The following is a 7,189-nucleotide window of genomic DNA, read 5'->3' as shown; positions in this document are numbered from 1 at the left end:
GTCCACCTGCGCAGCAACTGTTGGGCTTTTGGGACAGCTTTGAACGTATCAGATTGCAGAGATTAACGGTAAACGGCAAGCTCAATCTCTGCAAAAGCTTCTCCCTGCTCAGCACTGGGGTGACCAGGACTTCCAGGCGTCCCATCCCACAGAGTCACACCTCCCCAGGGACCAACCACCCGGTGTGCCGAGCCCGGGTGATGCTCACTGGTGTCGGCCGGGATGGCTGCTGTCCCCCAGCCGCACACAGCCTTGCGCTGGGTCCCCGATGACAAGCACATCTTTCAGTGTAGACACTGCAGATAATGTCTGGGCCAGCCCTAAATCTTTCTGAGAATTTCTGGCATTATGTATAGACAGGGGCTTTCACTAGGTAAAACTTGGGGTTTAGGCTTTTGTTACACCAAGCAGGGGAGGAAGTCACATTATTGTGGCTTGGGGTGCTATTTCAGCCTTCAAGAACTGGAGAAAACAGGAGAATGGCTTATGTTTAGTCCCCTAATTTATTTGAAAGCTGTTTGCAAACTAAAAGCAAGAGCTCCTCTCCCAGGGGAGGGAACCTAAGGCAGGAGGGGTATATATATTACAGAAGATATTGCAATCTTATACAAATACATATCCAATTAAAAAAGATACATCTTTTCATTCTTCACTGTGAGAAACTCAAAGTTTAAGGCACTTTTATGGAGCAGATTTCTCTTCCCTGGTGGGGAAAGCATAATGAAAATAAAAAATATTTGGTTCTTTTCCAGTGGTTTCAAATTTGACACCCAAGCTTTTTAATTCATTTTAACAATTAATTTTAACATTTTTAATTATTCTTGCAACCCCTGACCTCAAGCCCCGCTGATTTAATCTCACCCATTCAATGCAGGACTCTCACATCGCACCAGGTGACTGCTGTCACAGTGCTCATCCCCAAAGCCCCTCTGCTCTTCCCTTGCCCCATGACAAGAACCAGAGGTCGGCCATGGGGTTTCCCATGGAGAGAGAGATCTGAAAGCCTTAGATAACCTTCTTGAAAATGCTATCTAAAAGCAGCTCTCCTGGAAAACAGGCCGAATCGCCTCGCATTTGCACAAGGTCGCCGTGCACTGCAAATAATTCAGTGAGAGCAGTTGGTAGGAAATCCCTTTGCTAGACAGGAGCCTGTGCACAGCATGGAGGATGTTTCTTCCTCGAACCTCATTAAATCTAATTAAATAGCTTACAAAAGTATTTATGAAAACAAATTTTAAAACGGCAAAGGCATGCCAACAAGGAAGATACTTCTAATTCTGCCGGTGTCTTTTTGTGGATTTGGAGTCGGTTCAGAAGTGCACACTTAGAAGGTAATTGCTGACAGCATGCAGAATCCATCAAGCTATAATTAACACGCTACTATTATTCTAATTGCCTCACTCAAGCTTCTGTGTTTTTTAATTGTAGAGCAATTTGCCAATAGAGAATTTAATTGCAATACATATTTTATACATTTTGGGACAAAGTACCATTATTTCCACTTCAGCAAAAATGTTCTTCAGTTTTTAATAGCTTGCTTTATTCTTTTCTAGGATTTTTTTTTGCCCAATAAAGGAATTTGATTGCAACCTCTTGTGAAATTAGTAATGATATAATATACAGGAGTGCCTGGAGGCTTCAGTTTGGATCATGACTCTATTAAGTTAGGAACTGTACATACATGTAGCAAGACACAGCCCTGAGGAGCTTGAAATCTAAACAGAGAAGACAAACTGAGGTGAGAACAGAAGTATTATCCCTCTTTTCCAGCTGGGGAACCGGAGCCCCAGATGACTCACCTTAGGCGACCCGGCGCACCTGAGGCACAGCCAGGAACTCACACGAGCCCTGAACACAGGGCACCCTTCGGTTTTAACATGACCTTATTTTCTGTCTCCTGCTTCCTGCAAAAGTATATCCCTGTAATTTGATTTACAAGCTAGACCTTCTAAATAACTTTTAACCATCGAGGTTCTACAGTCACTTTTCATGAATGCCTCCAGAGCAAGACCCAGCGCTGAGCAGAAGCCCTGGTGAGGCTGCGGAGTACCCCAGCAGATGTGACACGCTGGATGGATGACGGTCGCAATCCTGCCAGGCTTTGTAAGGGATGTGTCTGACTTGTCCTGGGCAGGCTGAAGACTGGAGGCAGTGAAATAGAAAAGGAGCGACTTTAGCTCACGTTGACCTTCCTTGTTTTTGACCAATTTTCCTTCACTCCAGCTTGGCTCTTCTACCTGCAGGGCCACAAAGCTCTCTGTAACAAAATCCGTCTTCTTCTAATAATGGTCATGATGGCTTTCTACCCAACACTGATGGTGCTGAGGTTTGTAAAACATCCGAAACCTGTGGCTACAATCCCTTATATTGTCACCCTGGTGCACTGATGTGTCAATCAATATTATTATGGTGACAAATGCTTAGAAAGGTTACGGGAAGTGTGTTGTGGGGACCGTACAAGATCACAGTGATTATTCAGCACAGCTAACAGTGGTCTTTGGTATCAGCTGCTCATGGCAAGCTGCATGGTTTGACTCCAGGCATCCAAGTTGCGAGAGATGGTTTCTCTGGTATGACCAGATCAACCAAAGCATCAGCATTCCAGAGGTTTATTAGTTGATCTGGTTACACCAGATCTGCAAGGACAATTTTATGGCATCTTGCCACCCAAAGCCGGTCTCTGTCTCTCTTGGTTCCCAACCCTGCTCCTCAGAGCTCGTTTTGTTGGAACAACCTGTGAGATGTATGACGTGATCCAAAAGTGCCTGGCAGCAATGACTAACGATAACATCACTTCTCACTGCTGTAATGGGTGAAGCCGATTCAGCTTAGCAGGAGGCAGCATATGACAGTGAGAACTAAAGGAAGAGATGATCAAGTCAAGCTTCAGTATAGGGTCACTCACAGCGCTGACATAAAAGTTTAGCTTGGCCTCAAACTCCGAAGTTTGCCTTGCAATGACATGTAAGCCTTTTCTTCTCTTAAAATCAGAGACCAGTGCTTGAACTCTGGTCCTCCAGGAACATAAAGTCTTTGATCAAGACCAGATCATGCTTCGTTAATGTGAAAGTTCACTCAAGTAGCTGCTGTCATTTCATTTTTCACAGGCAATGAGTTAAATCGCTTTCCCAGCCTGGGACCAGCACAGGCAGTTAGCAAAAGATGGTGCAAATAAATACATCCAATTAACTAAATCCATGTTCTGTCACAATGTTGCCACCTCTGATCCTTTTTTTTTTCCCCTCCCAAAGGAGTTGTTTTAAAACTTTTGTATAAATATGTTTATTTATCTCCTTAAATCTACTTAAAAGTAGATTGTCAGAAAAACACGAGAGTGATTTACTCTCAAAACAGAAGGGGGATAGAAAGCGGAGTGTTAGCACTAGAATATTGCCTGCCATTTGGATGGGCAAAATACATGATAAGAGAGAGGGTTTGGGTGTAAACCTGTGGTCCTCAAACCTGGAGTTTACACTCGATTGCTTAAAAGCATGTTTTTGTAGACAAGGCCATGGACTAACTCCAAGAGCAGGAAGAAAGCTGATAGACCTGAAGTCTGAACACTGTCTGCTTGGATCACACATTTCAGCATGACATTACTCTCCCCTAATCACGCTCAAGTTCCAAAATCCAGAAATTTCCCCAAGCCCAGGGAGATATCTGGCCCTGCGCGCGAGCTGGCAGGTATCAGGGTTTGCTTTTCAGATCTCAGCTTGGACTCAGATCTGTGCCGAGCCTCTGACAGCAAGAGCAGAGCTGGAGACACAGCTATTCCCGACAGTGACTAGCGCTAATAGTGTTTATGCTGTGAAGAGCTCTATTAACTGGCGTAATAACTATAATTATATGGTGTAACTTCTTTTCGTTGCGTTCACCTCTAGGCTGGGATGGAAGCGTGAAGTTCTTGCAGCCCCAGAGGAATGTGTTAGATGAAATCATGCAAGTGGAGCAAAGAAGCTGGAATCCAGATACAGCTAAAATAGGAGCCACCTGCCCCTGCTTGGAGAATAAGTGAAAAAGGTTTAGAAATACAGAGGAGGAACTTAACTTCTCTTTCAGATAGGGAGGCTTTAAATCGAGACTATTTCTTCACTCTCGACAAGCCTCCTCTAGAAAGGGCAAAAGAGTTCAGGTGCATCTGAAAAACAGTAAATGCTTTATTTTACCGCAAACCCTTGCCTCAATGTAAGGGGGAAAATGAGCCACCAGCTTGCTTAATAAAAGTAACAGGCTGCAAAGCGTTTCCAAAGTAAAGCTTGTATTTCCTTGCTGATGGCTACTCACTTCCAGTGACTTTCACAGCAAATGAAGGTAACTCACCCACCCCCTCCCCAAAACAACCCACACCTCTCTGTGGGCTCAGAAAGTTGATACGGAAAAACCCAAATGGAGTGAGTGCAGGGTGCCCTCTCAAAAAGCTGTCAAGCTGAGTATTTATTTAATAGCTCGCTGTCAAGACTTTACACTACAGATGAAGGGCGCCATCAGCAAGGGTGGTCTATGTCTGGCAGTATTTTCAAGGCCAGTTTAGCTTAAAGTTGCACAAGTTACGGCTGTTCTCAAAGGTCCAGATCCCATATAACAATTAAAGGAATATGATTGCAGAATGACCACAGCAGCCAGATTTTGGAAGGATCTGGCAAGCAAGCGCTGCCTTGCAGGTCAGAGCTAGTTTTTTCCAACTGTTGTACTCAATTTTTATCCATACTGGAAATGGGGCAAGATACCTTGTGACAACTTTTATTGGTACTCAGTCACTGCCTTTGTGATTACCATGGGCTATTACTACCAAACTGCCTCTTGTTGCTTCATCTGGCTGGAAGATATTAGGATTTGTCCGCTGCTTCATTATACTTTGATCCCTTGTTTAGAAAAGAAATCTGTTTCCTTGCTATTCAGTGCCTCGTTCTTGGCTAAGGACTGAATTGCAGGCTGATATTTCTGCTTGGCCCTTGAAGCCAACTATTAACCACACTTCTTGTCCTGCTGGTACCACCCAGGAGTGCATCAATAGTGCAATAGAAATGGCACAGCATCATTATATGAAGAACAAAATATGTGGCAGGGCCCTGCTGTGGCTTAGAGGCTCTGAGAAGAATCTCTCAAAATATCTTAGACATCTGCCATGTGTAAAATCTCATGATTGTTCTTCAAATTCTTCTGTGGATACATCAGCTTCTCTCCCCGTCTCCCCCTGCTAATGCATGTGCTTCTTACCAGCAGTGTGTGACACAAGGGCTGTTTTCCTCCACAATTATTCTACTTATTCAGTACCTGAAGTCATTATCCTCCATTTTGAGACACCCTAAATCACTTCCATAGTGCACAGTTGGGATGACACGAAGGATTATAACTTCATGTGGGAATAAGGAGGAGCAGATGAAGACTTAATAGACACAGATCCTGGTTTATACCAATGCCATAACTAATTAGAAACAGGGGGTAAACAAGTAGATGGGAACTGTCTCAAAACTCTCTCAGAGTTTGCCATGGCATATGGGTGAGTCTCTAGCATCATCACACCAGCATTGCAGTAGTTGGACAACTTTGTCCACAGATACAGTGGTGGATGTTTGAGATTTGTATAAGCTCTGCGTGTCTCCAGTGAGACCCACTTCTCACACATCTTCTTCATCTCCCCACAAGATGTGAGCGACCATGGGAAGTTGCAGGGATGCATAATGAGTGTTTCTGTTCTGTCCCAGGAGGATTATATTCCTTTTGCCTTTGAGATGAGTTTTCCATCAACTTCGTGGTAAGACACACTGTAATGTAAGAGTTCATGCAGAAGTAATGAGGTTGAATCCATTACCAACTTGTGATCTGGAGGCAGCACCATGTGAAGTGGCACAAGACGCCTCATGTGCCCTGCCACCCAACTTTAAAAAAAAACAACCTCAAAACCCCGCCAAAACCAACAAAACCCCTTTCCCAGTACGATGTAATTTGTCTCTTGGATTAAAGGAAACTACATAGAGCTTTTAGCCACACAACTGTGCTGCTCCAGAGAGGAGCTAAATTCAACCAGGATTTCTTTTTGCTCTTTAGCTTCCATATTTTTCTCCAAGACGGCTAAATTACTCCCCTTCCATCCCAATTGGCCAGAGCCTCTTTGTTCTGGTTACCCTGGGCTATAGCACCATCTATTCTGTTTTGGAAGATCCATAACCAGGCACCTTGAAGGTAAGGCCATATCTACCAGGTACCTCCGCCTCCTCACCCTGCTAAGGCAACATGCAACATCATCTGCTCTCATGGCACTGAGAGTGGGGTCTTGTTGAGGACAACTTAGAGAACAGGCAATGTCCACCGGAAAGGCCAGATGGGAAGGTGGGAGGCAAAAAAAGGAAAAAAAATACAACTCCTGCCTCCTGCTTGAAGAGGTTTTTGCAGTCACTGAACCCAGCTGGCAGCGATGCCATAAATAGCCACATCCCCTGGGCACGGGCTCACTGCTCGCTGACATGGGCAAGCACAGGCTTGCTGAGAGGAGGAAGGGGAGCTGAGCTCCTTCCCTTCCACTCCATCAGCACCATCTGATGAGACACAAGACCTGGGCTGTGAAACCCCTCCCTTTGAACCAGGGCTGTCTGCAGTAGAGGTACAGTCTGCTCTCCCCAGCATTTACGGGGTGTTTGGGGTGTCTGTGTGCTGTGGCTCCCTGGCTTTTCCAGATGGGCTACACCTGCAGGGAGAAAATCAGCTGCAAGTTATCAACTGCTAATCTCACATCCCAGGCACTGTGTACACTGCCCCTGAGCTTTTATCCTTCAGGAGATCTTCGAGGGTGAAACGGCAGGCAATGGATGCTATTTTTTTATATGATGACCTTGCTAGCTGTTTTGCTAGAAATACCAGGGCTGTGCTTCAGATGACTTCTTGTCCCTGGTTCTAGGACTCGTCCTTGTTTCAGGCAGAAGGGAATCCCTCTGGGGTGTGTTGGATGCTTTTGAGTGCGTGGTGGGGCCTCGTGACACTTGGAATATCTGTGGTGGTCCCAAGCTACAACGTGAGGGGGTAAGTCAGTGAGAATTCCTTCTTTTGTGAAAGGATATTTATCAAGTACTGTTTTGTTTTGTTCACCTCCCACGGTGACCAGTAATGGGTGGATGATTCTCTCTGGGCTACTGCATTGTTTGAACTGGTGTCTCTGTGCAAGGTGTTTCCTTGAGACGTCAGATACCTTCTC

Source organism: Charadrius vociferus, unplaced genomic scaffold (genome assembly GCF_000708025.1).
Source record: "Charadrius vociferus isolate BGI_N301 unplaced genomic scaffold, ASM70802v2 scaffold324, whole genome shotgun sequence".
Taxonomy (NCBI): domain Eukaryota; kingdom Metazoa; phylum Chordata; class Aves; order Charadriiformes; family Charadriidae; genus Charadrius; species Charadrius vociferus.
This window is presented reverse-complemented; position numbering follows the sequence as displayed.